At 40.7% G+C, this 19978-nt stretch overlaps 1 pseudogene; it reads right to left on the bottom strand.

The window, feature by feature from the left end:
- Positions 1-19978, bottom strand: part of LOC136840092 (soluble guanylate cyclase 88E-like) — a 92640-nt pseudogene that overhangs the window by 4219 nt on the left and 68443 nt on the right.

Raw genomic sequence — 19978 nt, 5'->3', positions numbered from 1 at the left:
ACGTAGTCACCACTTTTATTTTAACGTGCTGCTGTTAGGAGCGGAGGCCAATGGTGGCATGTGGTCAGCAAAGTATCCACTTTTGGAAAACAAGATTTATATCATATATAAATACCGATAAAAATATTTATTTTATTCATGAAAACAGGGCTTACATTTCGGACAGAGGAACAAAAATAATATCTGTTTGAGAATCAGGCGAAATAATCTCATCTTTTGAGGGGCACAACGATTCACTGGAATTGAATCAGAAGAGGGAGCCAAAGAGTTTAGTCTCGAGGAGCTAAGGTTGCAGATGAGCATCCAGGAGTTCTGTATTTTTGGAGCTGGCGGTAAATATCCGCATCCGATGTCACTGAGGCTTCTATCTCGCCTACGATTGGTCGATGTTTTGAATTATCACCACTGGTTGGTGGTGAATTGTTTCATTTAGCCAAGAGTTCAGTTTTTAGTATTGCCCTTTTCTTTTCCAACTTCCCGTGTGAAAACCAAATGGTTGTCGTTGTGTACAACTTGCGGGTGGGCCTTGGGCATGTTGTACGAAGCCTAAATTGAAACATGTGTTCGTTGTTTGCAACCTCATGTGCCCAACGTGTGGGTGGGCCTTGGGTATGTTGACTCTTCACGATCCCTTCTGACCTTAGTCAGGGCTCTGATTCATGAATATGCTGTGATAAATGCCTGCCTCTCTCTTTCTCTCTCTTTCTCTCTCTCTCTCTCTCTCTCTCTCTCTCTCTCTCTCTCTCTGCTATAAATTTCATGTGCATCACTTCATGTAGGTATGGGTATTTACACACACACACACACACACTCTCTCTCTTTCATTCATTAAAAATTTTGTTGAAAGTTAGTTTACCTTCACTCGTGTCGAAAGATTCTCATTCTCTCTCTCTCTCTCTCTCTCTCTCTCTCTCTCTCTCTCTCTCTCTCTCTCTCTCTCTCCAGGATTTTTTTGTGTGAAATTTTGATTGAAAGTTAAGTCAATCTTCACTCTATCGAAAGATTGAACGTCCAATAATGATAATACAAACCGCTTTCATGTTAATAATTAAAATACTAACCACTTTCACCAGGTGTATATTTTACTTACATTTTTATTTATTTATTTATTTATTTATTTATTTGTCAATTTATCCGTCTTTCAAATAACCGGTCTCCTCCTTCTGTGACTTCTTTCGAATGGACATCATCACATTCTTTGAGAAGTGCCAAGAAAAATATTATTATCTGAATCTATTTCAACCTTCGTATACCTGTCAGGTGCACCGTAGGCATTACTTGAGGTTCTTCGCCTCGTCCTTTCGGCCCCTAGCTGCAACCCCTTCCATTGCTCTTAGTGTACCTCCGTTCATATAATCTTTCTCCCATCTTAATTTCCACCTTTTTCCTAACAATTGTTTCATAGTGCAACAGCTTTGAGGTTTTCCTCCTGTTACACCTTTCAAACCTTTTACTTTCTAATTCCATTCCATTGCTGAACGTCCTCAAAGGTCCCCAGCGCTTGGCCTCTGGCTAAATTTCATATTCCGGTTCCAGTTACCGCCCATCACCCATCTGTATCATAAACAGTAGAAATAACTATGTGTCTTTCCAAGCTGCAAAGGATATTGTCAGGTCATGGCCTCTGCTTGGGCCGACGTAGAAAGGACACAGTTGACACCATTTAAGCTTATTTATAAAGGGCGAAAGCGCAAAACAAAGAGCGCTTGCAAGCAAGGTAGAAGAGGCGTAAGTTGGTTCGACGCGATACCGAAAAGAGTCTTGCATGTAGGAAGTGTTTAGCAGAGGTTTTATCCATGATTCAGAAGTGAATGTGGCAGAGACCAGTGACCTGTTTTGTGTGTGTGTATTTTTTTAGCCACTACCTTGAGGAGAATCTCTCTCTCTCTCTCTCTCTCTCTCTCTCTCTCTCTCTCTCTCTCTCTCTCTCTCTCTCTCTATACATATATATATATATATATATATATATATATATATATATATATATATATATATATATATATATATATATATTATATTATATAATATATATATATAAAATAATTCAAAATAATTGCTTTCCTTTCCTGAAGACCCTGGTCGGTCACCAACACATTACAACCCCCCTTCCCCCGCCACAAAAAAAGGCTACAAAAAGAATAAAAAAATGCTCTCAGGATGACAATAAAACCACTCGCCTCAACCTTGAGGGTAAATGGCTTTTGTCAAGTACGAAGTCAGCTTACTTTTTCCTCCTCTTCTCTTCGATTGTAATATTAGGCGTATTTGACAGGTCTTTTGTGAATGGCGTATTCCATCATATTCACAGATTTCTCAATTAAACACCTGGGATATGTTTTTTTTCCTTATTGTTAAAGGTCGGTTTGTTTTATTTTAAGATAACAGGGAATGACAGGAGAGGGCAGAGGAACAGGGAATGACAGGAGAGGGCAGAGGAACAGGGAATGACAGGAGAGGGCAGAGGAACAGGAATGACAGGAGAGGGAGAGGAACAGGGAATGACAGGAGAGGCAGAGGAACAGGAGTAACAGGAATGGGGAGGGCAGAGGAACAGGGAATGACAGAGAGGGCAGAGAACAGGGAATGACAGGAGGGCGGTGGAACAGGGAATGATACAGGAGGGCGGAGGAACAGGGAATGACAGGAGAGGGCAGAGGAACAGGGAATGACAGGAGAGGGCAGAGGAACAGGGAATGACCGAGAGAGGGAGGGAGGAACAGGGAATGAACAGGGAATGAAAGGAGAGGGCAGAGGAACAGGGAATGACAGGAGAGGGCAGAGAACAGGAATGACAGGAGAGGGCAGAGGAACAGGGAATGACAGGAGAGGGCGGAGGAACAGGGAATGACAGGAGAGGGCAGAGGAACAGGGAATGACAGGGAGGGCAGAAGAACAGGGAATGACAGGAGAGGGCGGAGGAACAGGGAATGACAGGAGAGGGCATGGCAGAGGAACAGGGAATGACAGGAGAGGGCGGAGAGGAACAGGGAATGACAGAGAGGGCAGGGGAACAGAGAATGACAGGAGAGGGCAGAAGAACAGGAATGACAGGAGAGGACAGAGGAACAGGGAATGACAGGAGAGGGCAGAGGAACAGGGAATGACAGGAGAGGGCGGAGGAACAGGGAATGACAGGAGAGGGTAGAGGAACAGAGAATGACAGGAGAGGGCAGAGAAGCAGGGAATGACAGGAGAGGGCAGAGGAACAGGGAATGACAGGAGAGGGCAGAGGAACAGGGAATGACAGGAGAGGGCAGAGGAACAGGGAATGACAGGAGAGGGAGAGGAACAGAGAATGACAGGAGAGGGCAGGAAGAGGGAATAACAGAGAGAGGGGAATGACAGGAAGAGGAGGGCAGAGGAACAGGGAATGACAGGAGAGGGCAGAGGAACAGGGAATGACAGGAGAGGGCAGAAGAACAGGGAATGACAGGAGAGGGCAGAAGAACAGGGAATGACAGGAGGGCAGAGGAACAGGGAATGACAGGAGAGGGCAGAGGAACAGGGAATGACAGGAGAGGGCAGAGGAAGAAATGAGAGGGCAGGGAATGACAGGAGAGGGCAGAGGAACAGGGAATGACAGGAGAGGGCGGAGGAACAGGGAATGACAGAGAGGGTAGAGGAACAGAGGAATGACAGGAGAGAGGGCAGAGAAGCAGGGAATGACAGGAGAGGGCAGAGGAACAGGGAATGACAGGAGAGGGCAGAGGAACAGGGAATGACAGGAGAGGGCAGAGGAACAGGGGATGGCAGAGGAACAGGGAATGACAGGAAAGGGCAGAGGAACAGGGAGTGACAGGGGAGGGCAGAGAAGCAGGGAATGACAGGAGAGGGCGGAGGAACAGGGAATGACAGGAGAGGGCGGAGGAACACGGAATGACAGGAGAGGGCGGAGGAACACGGAATGACAGGAGAGAGGGCAGAAGAACAGGGGAATGACAGGAGAGGGGGCAGATGAACAGGGAATGACAGGAGAGGACAGAGGAACAGGGAATGACAGGAGAGGGCAGAGGAACAGGGAATGACAGGAGAGGGCGGAGGAACAGGGAATGACAGGAGAGGGGCAGAGGAACAGGGAATGACAGGAGAGGACAGAGGAACAGGGAATGACAGGAGAGGGCAGAGGGAAGAGGGAATAACAGGAGAGGGCGGAGGAACAGGGAATGACAGGAGAGGGCAGGAGAGGGAGAAACAGGGAATGACAGGAGAGGGCAGAGGAACAGGGAATGACAGAGAGGGCAGAGGAACAGGGAATGACAGGAGAGGGCAGAAGAACAGGGAAGGCCAGGAGAGGGCAGAAGAACAGGGAATGACAGGAGAGGGCGGAGGAACAGGGAATGACAGGAGAGGGCAGAGGAACAGGGAATGACAGGAGAGGGCGGAGGAACAGGGAATGACAGGAGAGGGCAGAGGAACAGGGAATGACAGGAGAGGGCGGAGGAACAGGGAATGACAGGAGAGGGCGGAGAAACAGGGAATGACAGGAGAGGGCAGAGGAACAGGGAATGACAGGAGAGGGCAGAGGAACAGGGAATGACAGGAGAGGGCAGAGGAACAGGGAATGACAGGAGAGGGCAGAGGAACAGGGAATGACAGGAGAGGGCGGAGGAACAGGGAATGACAGGAGAGGAGAGGAACAGGGAATGACAGGAGAGGGCGGAGGAACAGGGAATGACAGGAGAGCAGAGGAACAGGGAATGACAGGAGAGGGCAGAGGAACAGGGAATGACAGGAGAGGGCAGAGGAATAGGGAATGACAGGAGAGGGCAGAGGAACAGGGAATGACAGGAGAGGGCAGAGGAGCAGGAATGACAGGAGAGGGCAGAGGAACAGGGAATGACAGGAGAGGGCGGAGGAACAGGAATGACAGGAGAGGGCAGAGGAACAGGGAATGACAGGAGAGGGCGGAGGAACATGGAATGACAGGAGAGGGCAGAGGAACAGGGAATGACAGGAGAGCGCAGAGGAACAGGGAATGACAGGAGAGGGCAGAGGAACAGGGAATGACAGGAGAGGGCAGAGGAACAGGGAATGACAGGAAGGGCAGAGGAACAGGGAATGACAGGAGAGGGCAGAGGAACAGGGAATGACAGGAGAGGCGGAGGAACAGGGAATGACAGGAGAGGGCGGGAGGAACAGGGAATGACAGGAGAGGGGCAGAGGAACAGGGAATGACAGGAGGGCGGAGGAACAAGGGAATGACAGGAGAGGGCAGAGGAACAGGGAATGACAGGAAGGGCAGAGGAACAGGGAATGACAGGAGAGGGCAGAGGAACAGGGAATGACAGGAGAGGGCAGAGGAACAGGGAATGACAGGAGAGGGCAGAGGAACAGGGAATGACAGGAGAGGCAGAGGAACGGGGAATGACAGGGAGGGGAGGAACATGGAATGACAGGAGAGGGCAGAGGAACAGGGAATGACAGGAGAGAGGAACAGGGAATGACAGGAGAGGGCGGAGGAACAGGGAATGACAGGAGAGGGCAGAGGAACAGGGAATGACAGGAGAGGGCAGAGGAACAGGGAATGACAGGAGAGGGCAGAGGAACAGGGAATGACAGGAGAGGGCAGAGGAACAGGGAATGACAGGAGAGGGCGGAGGAACAGGGAATGACAGGAGAGGGCGGAGGAACAGGAATGACAGGAGAGGGCAGAGGAACAGGAATGACAGGAGAGGGCGGAGGAACAGGGAATGACAGGAGGGCAGAGGAACAGGGAATGACAGGAGAGGGCGGAGGAACAGGGAATGACAGGAGAGGGCAGAGGAACAGGGAATGACAGGAGAGGGCAGAGGAACAGGGAATGACAGGAGAGGCAGAGGAACAGGAATGACAGGAGAGGGCAGAGGAACAGGGAATGACAGGAGAGGGCAGAGGAACAGGGAATGACAGGAGGCAGAGAACACGGAATGACAGGAAGGGCAGAGGAACAGGAAATGACAGGAGAGGGCGGAGGAGTTCTATTCTTGTGTAGGTGATCGTAAGGGGAAGGAAACGCAGAGTTTACAATGATATCAGTAAACTCACTTACTCGTCATTTGAAGTATATATATATATATATATATATATATATATATATATATATATATATATATATATATATATATATATATATATATATATATATATACACACAGTCTAACAAAGAACACAGTCTTTCCCAATAAAAGCTACCCACAGCAACCAACGTGGGGAGAAAATTCTTGTCATAACATTGTCAACGACAATTTCCTCCCGGAGTGAAAACCATGACCCATGACGTCATGAAACCGACGTGACGTCACGGACTCTGCGTCAAGTGCTTGACATTGACATAGATGGGTGATACATCCCGTGGCGGCTGAAGTAGTTGTATTCCCTATGTTTGTGTGTGTGTGTTTGTATTTTACGCATTGATCATACATAAACAAACACATGATACATGAACGCCTTGCATACTAAAGACAGCTTGGTTGAATACTGGTTGTTGATTGTACAACAGGATCTAAGCAATAATCGTCTGAGTAATCTTTTTTGTTATTGTAGGTTATGAATTCATTGTTGTTTTTAAGATAGCTTAGCTTAAAGTAGTTATCCCGTAGGGTAGTGCCGTCGTTGCACCTCACGTGATGCACTGTAGGCCTTACGTGGGTTGTTGCAGCGTCCCTTCGGCCCCTAGCTGCAACCTCTTTCATTCCTTTTAATGTACCTTCGTTCATATTCTCTTTGTTCCATCCTACTTTCCTCAGCCCTCTCCTAACAATTCATTCGTAGTGCAACTGCTTTGAGGTTTTCCTCCTGTTACACCTGTCAAACCTTTTACTGTCAGTTTCCGTCTCAGGGCAGAATGACTTCACAGGTCCCAGCTCTTGGCCTGTGGCCTAAATTTTATATTCCAATTCAAACGACTGAAGATAAAACTTGACATACAAACATCAGACCACCAAAACAAATTCAGTAATCATTGGCGATTGAATGACTCAATCACATGACAGCATAAAAGACATTAAAATCTTTACGAACGAAAATTGGCCAAATAAATAAAAAAAAAAAAGCCAATCTATATCGATGGGAAACTTCATCAAAACTGTTGGTGGCCAACAAATCGCTCAGTGAATGAACTGGACAGATTTATAAAAATATTCGATTTGCCATTTTGATATTATTATTATTATTATTATTATTATTATTATTATTATTATTATTATTATTATTATTATTATTATTATTATTATTCAGAAAATGAAGAACCCTATTCATATGGGACAAACCCACCACGGGGGTCATTGACTTGAAATTTTATCTTCCAAAGAATATGATGTTGCTCAATAGGAAGAAGTAAGGGAGGTAAAGTGAAATGCAAAAGAAGAGATCTCTCTTGTTAAAAAGAAAATATATATTAATAAATTGATAGATAAAAATGTATTGAAATGCAAGGGAGAACCCTGATGGTTTTGACGCTGGCATTCGCCATTCATCTTTGTAATCTATCTTTATTAAGCCTTTGCTTCTCTGTATTTCTCCATAGGTATTAAAAGTCAGAAAAGAGAAATAATCCAAAAATAGCCTTTGTTATTTTGTATACTTCAAATGTACTGAAAGTTAAAAAGAGGAATAATCCAGAAATTTTAAGATTCTTCAACTTGCAATCTGATACGGACACTTGTGCCCATAAGAAGGGCAGGACTGAATAGCCTCCCAAGCACATACGAGTCGAGACGACGTCTGTTAAACCCTTTTAAAAGCCAGTCTGAAATCAGTCAAGCCCATTTTGAGTGCCCTCCCCATAACCACCCATCCACCACCAACCAACTACCCACCCACCTACCTAACAACAACTCCCCTCCCCCTCTCAACCTAAACCTGGTTAGGTCTGCAGCTTTTGAGAAGCGTGAGACTTGTAACCAATCTACAACAATGCCGCAGAGTTTTCTTGGCGAGGTTCAGCGAAATTCTTTCAGGAAAAAGCCACTGTTTAGCAAAATTCGTTAAGGAGAAAGCCACTGTTCAGCAAAATTCGTTAAGGAAGAAGCCACTGTTCAGTAAAATTTGTTAAGAAAAAAGTCAGTGTTCAGTAAAATTCGTTAAGAAAAAAACCACTGGTCAGCAAAATTCGTTAAGAAAAAAGCCATTGTTCAGCAAAATTCGTTAAGGAGAAATCCACTTTTCAGCAAAATTCGTTAAGAAAAAAAAAGCCACTTTTTCAGCCAAATTCGTTAAGGAAAAAGCCACTTTTCAGCCAAATTCGTTAAGAAAAAGCCACTTTTCAGCCAAAGTCGTTAAGGAAAAAGCCACTTTTTCAGCGCATTCGTTACGGAAAAGCCACTTTTCAAAAAAATTCGTTAAGGAAAAGCCACTTTTCAGCAAAATTCGCCAAGGAAAAGGCCACTTTTCAGCAAAATTCTATAAGGAAAAAAGCCACTGTTCAGCAATATTCGTTAAGGAAAAAAGCCACTTTTCAGCAAAAATTCGTTAAGGAAAACGCCACTTTTCAGCAAAATTCGTTGAGGAAAAGTCACTTTTCAGCAAAATTCGTTAAGGAAAAAGCCACTTTCAGCAAAATTCGTTACGATAAAAGCCACTTTTCAGCAAATTCGTCAAGGAAAAAGCCACTGGTCAGCGAAATTCGTTAAGAGAAAAAGCCACTTTAGTAAAACCAAGTTTATTTGAATAAATATAAAAACAGTAGCTGTTTTTGTTAACCGATCAAAATAAACCGGAAAAAATGTTATTTCTGGAGTCAGCATGATTCATTTAGGATTACCTATCAGAACTGTTTTTTATATATATATATATATATATATATATATATATATATATATATATATATATATATATATATATATATATATATATATATATATATATATATATATATATATAATGTTTTACAGCTTCGTATAAACGCCAGATAAATGTTGTCAAGTCCAGTTTTAATTTGTTGTATACAGAATTTTAAAAAGTCTACTATTATTACCTTTAATAATTTGAGAATTATAGTATACCAAAAATAGGAAAACTTTTCTGGCATTTAAGAATTTGAATGTGAAAAAACCATGAAAAATTTCCCAGGTATTTTGATATAGAAAACTGATATAGAATAATCCAGAATTTACCAAAAATTACGTGTAGGAAATTCTACGTCATAGAGAAAAAAATTCTATAAAGCATTTTGCTGGTCACGTGATCACAGAAGCACATCAGACTGCTTCAGTGACTTGAAACCACAAAGTATAAACATTTTTCTTTTGTATTTTGCCAAGTAACCTTTGACAGTTGCATTAGAAAAATCGGAGAAATCGCTCTTTATTATTATTATTATTATTATTATTATTATTATTATTATTATTATTATGAGACTTTAATGCTGCATCCTATGATATATAAATTATTATTATTATTATTATTATTATTGAGATTTTAATGCTACATCCTCTGATGTACTTAAATTATTATTATTATTATTATTATTATTATTATTATTATTGTTACGTCGGAGGTCACCTCTCCTCGTCGCAACCGACCAGGACCCATTCTTGACCTCCGAAGGGGGCACCCAAAGCGATCTTCCCAAGGGACATGGGAGCATCATGGGGCGAGGCCGCTGGGTACTGTAATAATACACCCCATGCAAAGAGGATGGGGAACACTTCAGTACGTTTTGCATGTAACCCGTGTGTACGTATGCAACAAGGGCCCTTTTTTTTTTTTTTTTTTTTTTTTTTTGAGGCTGGGCACCAGTTAAAAATGTATTTGTGAGAGAGAGAGAGAGAGAGAATTCAGAATAATGACCAAGAATATCCCCACAACGAGAGAGAGAGAGAGGTGGGGGAGGGGGTTCAACATATTGAAGAAGGAAGGGGAGAGAGAGAGAGAGAGAGAGAGAGAGAGAGAGAGAGAGAGAGAGAGAGAGAGAGAGAGAGAGAGAGATTCAGAATATGACCAAGAATATCCCACAACGAGAGAGAGAGAGAGAGTGGGGAGGAGCTCAACATATTGAAGAAGGAAGGAGAGAGAGAGAGAGAGAGAGAGAGAGAGAGAGAGAATGAATTCAGAATATGACCAAGAATATCCCACAACGAGAGAGAGAGAGGTGGGAGGAGTTCAACATATTGAAGAAGGAAGGGGAGAGAGAGAGAGAGAGAGAGAGAGAGAGAGAGAGAGAGAGAGAGAGAGAGAGAGAGAGAGAAGAGAATGAATTCAGAATATGACCAAGAATATCCTCATAACGGAGAGAGAGAGAGAGAGAAGAGAGGGAGAGAATTCAGAATAATGACCAAGAATATCCCCATAACGGTGAGAGAGAGACAGATGGAGTTCAGGATATTGAAGGGGAAGAGAGAGAGAGAGAGAGAGAGAGAGAGAGAGAGAGAGAGAGAGAGAGAGAGAATGAATTCAGAATATGACCAAGAATATCCTCATAACGGTGAGAAGAGAGTTCAGCATATAGAAGAAGAAGAGAGAGAGAGAGAGAGAGTTCACCATAATGAAGAAGAAGAAGAGAAGAAGAAGAGAGAGAGAGAGAATTCAGAATAATGACCAAGAATATTCCCATAACGAGAGAGAGAGAGAGAGAGAGAGTTCAGCATATTGAAGAAGAGGGGAGAGAGAGAGAATTCAGAATAATGACCAAGAATATCCCCATAACGGAGAGAGAGAGTTCAGTATATTAAGAGAGAGAGAGAGAGAGAGAGAGAGAGAGAGAGAGAATTTAGAATAATAACCAAGAATATCCCCATAAAGGGGGAGAGAGAGAGTAAGGGGCAGGGTGGGGAAACGTCATAGCGACCATTATATACCTTCACACAAAACGTGACTATCGTACATACCCTCACAAAACACGCGGGGCGACAAAACGCGCATGCATCGCGCGTGTATGCCCGCGCGCACGACCAGGCTTAGTGGGGATGGGGGGATTATGTCGGAGAGGGTGGGGGAGGGAAGGGTGGACTGTGGAAGCCACGGTGCAAGTATGATGACGCGGATGTTAATCTAAATGGGGCCGGCCATTGGGTGTGTGTGTGTGTGTATTTGTGTGTGTGTAATGTGTGTGTGTGAGTGCGTGCATGTGTGTAAAGAGAGGCCCACCTGCAACGTAGCAGCATCACGCCATTGCTAAGGTCACGTCCACAGTAACAGCTGACGTCATCAATTGCTCTGGAAAAAAAGTGGAGAGAGGAGAACGAAGAGAAAGAGAGGAGAGAGAGAGAGAGAGAGAGAGAGAGAGAGAGAGAGAGAGAGAGAAAGGGTCTAACGGAAGGGGCGCATCAACACTCAGACAGACATCGGACGATGGGTGGGGATTCCCTCGCATACCCACCTCCCCTCCTCTGTCACTTTGCGTCCGATGCAAACATCTGTTTACTTTGGTGTGGTCGAGCAGAGTCTGGGATGTGATTTTGTCTGAGGTCTTTTTATTTCTTCTTTTCTTTCTTTATTTCTTTCTTTCTTTATTTATTTATAGAAATTAATAGCGGTTGTGGTCAGATATTTACCTCAGTCTTCTAAGCAGACTTGGCTTCGAATTCCGTCTTGGAAGGAGAGTTCCTTTTGTTCATGTCCAAATCTGGATCTTGTGTAGACAAATTCATATGCATATACAGGATATATGGTTCGGCTGGTTATGTGATTCTGTCTAATATACATGCATATATACATACATATATATATATATATATATATATATATATATATATATATATATATATATATATATATATATATATATATATATATATATATACATACATACATACTGTATATATATATATATAATGGTCAAGCAGGATGAGAGATCAAGAAAGATCACTTATATATTAGAATCTCGAAAATGAATTACTTCAGTGCAGAAAACATAAATTATGCTTCATAGATTGGAATGGGAGGAACGATGGCTTATTGTCTGTGAAATCGTCGCCAATGCGGTTCTCTTCGACTGTAAAGACAAAAAGAAAGTAAATAAAAATGCAGAAAGAAATAGAAAAGATTTTCGTTGGTTTCCACGTAACTCTCTCATGTTAGAAAATGCTCTCTAGTTAAGTAGGTTTCATCGTGAGAATAATGCGTATCGCCAAAAAGGACTGCACACAACATTTGTGTACGAATAAACTAATAAATAAATAACATTAAAAAAGGGTAAATCACGACGCTAAAGACTGCAAACAATACCTGTTTACGAACAAACAAATCAATGATGAAAAACACTTAAAAGGATAAATTATGACGCCAAAGACTGCAAACATTTGTTTACATAAAAAAGCAAGTATGAAAACATTGAAAAATAGGTAAATCTTGACTCCAAAGACTACAAACAACACCTGTTTACCAGTAAACAACTAAAATTAGAAACTAAAAAAATAGTAAAAAAATGCGTCAAAGGTAATCGAGTTTTCTGTACATCGTATAATAAGGGCCACCAAAATTAGATATATCTTTCGGTGGTCTCGTTATAATGCTGTATGAGCCGCAGCCCATGAAACTTTAACCACGGCCCGGTGGTGGCCTGGCCTAAATCGTTGCCAGATGCACGATCATGGCTAAATTTAACCTTAAATAGAATAAAAACTGCTGATGCTAGAGGACTGCAATTTGGTATGTTTGATGATTGGAGGGTGGATGGTCAACATGCCAATTTGCAGCCCTCTAGCTTCAGTAGTTTTTAAGATCTAGAAAAAAGTGCGGACAGAAAAAAGTGCGGACAGAAAAAAGTGCGGACAGAAAAAAGTGCAGACAGAAAAAGTGCAGACAGAAAAAGTGCTGACAGAAAAAGTGCTGACAGAAAAAGTGCGGACAGAAAAAAGTGCGGACAGAAAAAAGTGCGGACAGAAAAAGTGCGGACAGAAAAAGTGCGGCGGACAGAAAAAGACAGAAAAAGTGCGACAGAAAAAGTGCGGACAGAAAAAGTGCGGACAGAAAAAAGTGCGAACGGACAGACAGAAAACTAAAAAGGATAAATCGCGACGGCAAAAGACTTTTACAAACAACACCTGTTTACGATTAAAGAAATAAACGAGAAAACACGAAACGCAGGAACTACTGCCGCCCGATGCTATACCAACTAACAACACCTGCTTAATGAACGTAACTACTTTTATTAGAGGCTCATTCGTCGTCAGCACTTGTCCCAGGCTGGATTGGGATCCCATGGCTACTGAAAATATTTATTTTATTCTTTTTTTCGGCATGTGCAATTACAATTGCAAAGGGTTTCGATCAGGAAAGGTCCCACTCAGCAAATGACTTTAAGGGGTGTGAAGAGACTCCTGCATTATGATTGAATTTTTGTTCTTTGTAATGACTCGTATTTGTACTTTGTAATTACTTAATTTTTTGCTTGTTTAACGGTTAAAGATTTATATATACTGTACAGTCTATATGTAGAATCTACTGGTCACTTTACCAGATACATAAGTAATTGTAATAGCTTACAATGCCTTCTTAACTTCTCGGAATTCTTCGCTTTTTTTTTTTAAGATACGCTTGTCACCACAAAGCCTTAAAGATCCAGGGCAAGAAATATGAAGAAATTATGATGTCCGGTAGCGGAAAACGAACCCAGGTTCTAACATAACTAGGTCAGGTTCGAACCCGAATTACGAGAAGAATTCGAGAAGTTAAGAGGGCATATATATATAATATACATACATGACGATAATGAAGGCATAAGCTCAATAGGCTATAAAGAGACCAGGGGAAATGTAGCAAACGAACAATCAGCAGCTTTTATTTTGACTGACGGCGTTTCTCAATAATCCATTACATTTTCAAGACTGCAATGACACATAATTTTTGTTTAATAAAAAGGAACGTCACTATATAAACACAAAGATAAAAAAATACATTTTTTAAAATATTTTAAAAAAGCAAAAATACATTTCTTTAAATATTTTAAAACAAACCTACCCACTACATGGCTAAAAAGTGACTAAGCATAAGAAAGGTAAAACTGGTGGGAAGTAAACAGAAAAGCAGAGAAATTTGGACAACATTAAACTGTCTTCCCTAACCGGGGTGGGGTGGCTTCCAGACAATAACAGCATAACGGAAACGACCACAATATACTTATGGGTGAACCCCCATGCAGCAAAACGTCTACGACATATTTACTTCCACACATGTTGCATATATCGTGGAATCGTGAAAATGGTAAGCTCACGTCACATACTAATAGTTTTGACCAGTGCCTTCTGACATTCAGTTTTATTTATTTTGCTAGCTGCACCCAAAAAGAAATAAAGCATAAAAATAATAGAACAACAACAACGATTTTGTAGCTTCAATTTACTTTTTGTTATCTTCAGAGACGATTGTAAAGGCTTAGCAAAGTAACCTTTCGGTTATCGCATAATCAGAGGAAATCTAAGAACATGAATCCCTATGCCAAGTGGTCATGACACCGTCATTTTCAAGAACTGACACTTCCCTCATTATCAAGAATGCCTGGGTCCGAAATGATTTAAAAGCACGTTCCGTTAAGACCCAAGCAATGCACACACGAACACCCACCCACAGAGAGAGAGAGAGAGAGAGAGAGAGAGAGAATACATAATCCTTTCGCCCTCTTTTTCATTAAAAACCCTCAAGGCTTCTCAAAGGTAAATGACTCATTATGCCCACAGAGCCACCCCCTCCGAGTTGTAGGTATTATAATGGTAGGCCATTCATCATACTTTTCATTATCACGCAGGTAACTTTTAATCTCACTTACTAGCCTACTGGAGGTCTCTAAATTTATAAGAATATGTATGCATGTATGTGTGTGTTCGAGCAAACATACTGTCATTGTATATATATTATATATATTATATATATATATATATATATATATATATATATATATATATATATATATAAAAGGAGAGAGAGAGAGTTAAGACTTGAGGATCTGTTACGTTCTCTGATGAGGTCACGCCACAGACAACGTTCTAAAACAAGAGGGGAAGATTATGTAGGGTGCAATATCTTAACAGAGCCATTAGAATGAGGGGAATTGGAAATCTACACAAAGAGATATCTGTATACATACACACAGATAAAAGTATATATATATATATATATATATATATATATATATATATATATACACACATATACATATACACATACATACACACATATGTACTTACCATTTATAAGATTGGTCTGCGCATTAATACAATTAGTAACAGAGCCTCATTTAAACTGGATGGTATTCAACGGGAGATATTTTATTCAGAAATTTACAAGTTTCCAGGCTAACTGTCCTCTTCGTCTACAGCTACCAGACGATGAGGATAGTTTGTCCTGGAAAGCTTGCTTAGGTCCTTTTATTAATATACATGTATATATATATATTATATGTATATATATATATATATATATATATATATATATATATATATATTATATATACACACATATATTCTATATATGTGTGTATATATATATATATAATATATATATATATATATATATATATATATATATATATATATATATATATATATAAAACTAATACTATTAAATATTCTTCTCTATTCAGAGTTCCACGCGTCCAGTTTCGAAAGAATTACATCAAAAGCTCATCATCACCATCATCATCATCAAAATCTTGCACCATTATCAACATCATTATGATAATGATGTTGATAACGAATATCTGTCGAGCGGAACTCAGGATGAAAAACAAATTTAATGGCAGGCAGGTTTTATTTTTATTTTTATTTTTATTTTATCCTCTGGCTATTTCTTCTATTTACTGTCTTGTCTCATTTTTCGTCATCTGAATGAGAGAGAGAGAGAGAGAGAGAGAGAGAGAGAGAGAGAGAGAGAGAGAGAGAGAGAGAGAGAGAGAGAGATGTCCAGAACCAAAACGTGAATCAGGATGTCTTAAGTCCATAAGGGAAGGCTCTGTGCGGCACCTATGCACTAGAGAGAGAGAGAGAGAGAGAGAGAGAGAGAGAGAGAGAGAGAGAGAGAGAGAGAGAGAGAGAGAGAAAGTTGCCAAGCATCGCACGTTACGAGAAACGCTGTATTTCTTCGTCCTTTCGATAATAGTTGCATGACAATAGTCATCGCCATGAAATTGGCAAGTACTGTACCAGACCTTTTTGTTTGATGCAGCAATACCAGTAATATTATAAAAGAATTCTCCACCATCTTCCTCTATTTATGAATTATTCCTATCCGGTAGGCCATTGTTTTATTCAACAGGCGGTACCTTATATTTCTGATTTATAACTGTTCTTTTTTTTTTTGCCTGATAGCTCCAAAGACATAGATGGGAATGGAATGAATATAAATTTAGGCGAAGGCCAGCGCACAGTACTACCTATGACGAGTCATTCAGTGCTAGAAACAAACTGGCAGTGAAAAGGTCTGAAGAGCGCCATAGGAGGAAAACCTCGCAGTCCCACTATGAATCAACTGTTCGGAGAGGGTGGAGGAAAGTAAGATGGAAAAGAGAGAATATCAAAAATGAAAAGGGTTGCAGCGAGAGGCCGAAGGGACGCCGCAAAGAACCTTAAGCAACGCCTACAGCGCACCGCAGGAGTTGCACTGACGGCACTACTCCCCTGCGGGGTTAAAGACGTGGGGACAATGATTATATACTCGCTTCCATTCTCACGTAGATGCACGTACACAGGTCACGTAAGCGAAATATGACTAGATAAAATTACTCGATCAGATTATCTTACTCATGAAGAAGCCGCCAGTTGATGTTCATTCACAAACCATACATTGCCGCTTTCCGGCTTACTTCTACGCTCGACGAATGACGTTTATTCACTTGTCAGTGAATTTCCCTGTTTCAGAGGCTCCTGGAGCAGTCCATATATATTGAAGAGGGAACATAGTAAGGCTTTTTATGGTCTTTCCTTGTGGGAATATGGAAAATGCGTTTCGATTTTATTGCCACGTTTGATTTAGGACTCTTGAACTAGACAGTTCTCTCTCTCTCTCTCTCTCTCTCTCTCTCTCTCTCTCTCTCTCTCCTCTCTCTCTCTCTCTCTCTCCTCCTAATATATATATATATATATATATATATATATATATATATATATATATATATATATATATATATAAAACCATCAAATCCACAATTTTACAGTTAGTAGAGCACTTGGATTACTGCTTTTGAATCAAATGTCATCCCATGCTACTACTAATATTCTTCTACTACTAAATACCTCCTCTTCTTCATGCCCCAATTATTTTACTGTGCTCAATATATGCAATAACAACGAAAAGGCACCAGTAGGTGGAAATCTCCGAGAGACAGAAGTGAGCGCTTCCTCTGATGACACGGGCGAAACGGCCCGGTCAGCCGAATCGCCCAAGAATATTCGCATTCAGAAGTCATTCGCGGATGGGGACATTTGGACGTTGTGTGAAAAGGCGGGCGAGAAGTGTGACGCAGTCATCATCATCCCATCATCATCAGCCATCATCGTCATCATCATCAACGAGGTTCTCCAGGACGAGGAACATTCATCATCTGCATGTGACACTTACTGGGAAAGTTCGTGGCTTTCAAAGGGGAGAATCGAATCACATGTTGAAATTTTTAAGGTGAGTTGAATTGGGTTGAATAGAATTTAGGCCAAGGCCAAACGCTGGGACCTATGATGAGGTCATTCAGCGCTGAAATGAAACTGACAGTAAAAAAGGTTTGAAAGTGTAACAGGAGGAAAACCTCAAAGCAGTTGCATTGTGAATCAATTGTTAGGAGGGTTAGGGAAAGGTAAGATGGAAGACAGAGACTATAATGAAAGGAGGTACAGTAAAGGAACGAAAGGGGTTGCAGCTAGGGCCGAAGACACGCTGCAAAGAACCTTCAGTAATGCTACAGTACACATCGCATGAGGTGCACTGTACCCCTCTACGGGGAAAATTGCTATGGTTTTTTTAATAGATCAGGCCGGCCTTATGCCAGCACGGACCCTCCTTGCCCAAGGGCATTAAGTGCAAGGCGCTCGTGGCTTTTCAAAGAGAGATTCGAATCACTCTAGACCAGGTTGAAATTCCATTTTTTCATCTTTGGCCGGCCTTATGCCAGACGGACCATCCTTGCCCCAGTGGCATCAGGGTGCAGGTTTTGAATCTTAATGGGTATCCCGTTTTCCACGGCATTTTTATTTGATGTCTTTATTTTTGCAAGCAAATTGACTTCAGAATAACTGCGAGTGTCAGCTTTACATTCATTATGGTATGTATATAGTATATATATATGTAATATATATGTATATTTTATATACATACATGTATATATAAATTATATAAATATGTATATATATATATAAATATATATATATATATATATATATATATATATATATATGTATATATATATGTGTATATATATATATATATATATATCAATAATCACTCGTGCTATTCAGAAGAAAATTCAAACAGAAATAAAAGGAGAAACGCAAGATAAGTAAGGCGCCACGCTACCCTGGTTACACAATTTTCCTCTATCTACTAGTGTTGCATGAAGCGCGCGGGGATGACGTCAGGAGTCCTCAGGGCATTATCCGACTACCATTGATATCAGCAGTGTATTTCATGTCTTCGGTTACAATGAGTGACAGTAATGTTACCCACCGTATGGAGTACCACGGGCATCTTTGGGAAGGAATTGCTGTGTATTATTTTGGTTCTCATTGAGAATCTGTAATTATTTTTATTTGATATTTTTATTGAGAGATACCGATGCTTACGTATACTTTATTTCTGGAAATGTGATCGCTTGGGAACTCAGGTTTATTGGGCAGAATTGGCTACATGAACGGTTAGCTGTGAAAGACACAAAGCTGACATTAACTATTCAAGTATATATGCATATTTACATACATACATACACACATTATATATATATACATACATAAATACTCTATATACTGTATATATTTTATATATATATTATATATATATATGTATTATATACATAATATTATATATTATAAATATACAGTATATATAAAAGGAAAACTATAAAAATTCCCAATGATAGAGAGACAGAGAGAGAGAGCTTATTATTTTTGTTGGAGAGTAAAAATATATCCTTTTATTTTTGCTCATTCTTTCAAAGACGTGAGATATAACCGTCAGCAATTCTCATTATTATCTCATAATCACTTCCGTGATTATGAAAGGATTATCATCATGATTATTTCATAATCACTTCATTCTATAAATCATACGACATAATTTTCTGACAAGTGAATCACCTTCATTCACGTTAGCTTCCTCCTATCTTCCGGGCTGAAAAGAAAGATAGGATGAAAGGAAGAAAGAATAATGTTGGGAGGGAATCATTTTGTCCTCCGCTAAAAAAAACCAAGTAAAAATTGCGCAATCGAGCTTTCTGGGTACAGGCCACCGAAAATAGATCTATCTTTTTCAGTGGTCTCAGTATAATAACTATGAGCCCGCGGCCCATGAAACTTTAACCACGACCCGGTGTGGCGTCCTACATCGTTGCCAGACGCACGATTATGGCTAAATTTAACCTTAAAATAAAATAAAGATACCGAGGCTAGAGGGCTGCAATTTGGCATGTTTGATGATTGAGAGCGATGATCAATATGCAATTTACAGCCTCTAGCCTCAGTAGTTTTTGAGATCTGCGACGGTAAACATGCGGACGGACAGACAAAAGCCAGCACAGCAGTTTTCTTTTACAGAAAACTAAAATCGTCCGATAAGATCAATTTTCCATTAATTACTTGCGCATTTTCAGAAACAGATTGTCATAAACGACGTGAGACGCTGGTCCGAAAACGCACCTCTAACGCACTCGTGTTGTTCGGTATTTATTGAGATATATTTCAGTTAGATTAAAGTGAGCGGAATTATGATTTCCAATTATGATTTCTAAAGCTTTGAATAAATTAGGAGTCGGTTTTAAATTAATGTAAAAGAAATCGAAGGTACTCGCAATATACTTGTGTTGTTCGACGTCTATTGATATATATTTCAGTTAACTAAAGCCTGAAAAATTGATTTCTCAAGATTT

This window comes from Macrobrachium rosenbergii, chromosome 1, assembly GCF_040412425.1.
Source record: "Macrobrachium rosenbergii isolate ZJJX-2024 chromosome 1, ASM4041242v1, whole genome shotgun sequence".
Lineage (NCBI taxonomy): Eukaryota > Metazoa > Arthropoda > Malacostraca > Decapoda > Palaemonidae > Macrobrachium > Macrobrachium rosenbergii.
The sequence above is the reverse complement of the archived record's forward strand: the minus strand, read 5'-3'. Positions and strand labels throughout refer to the sequence as shown.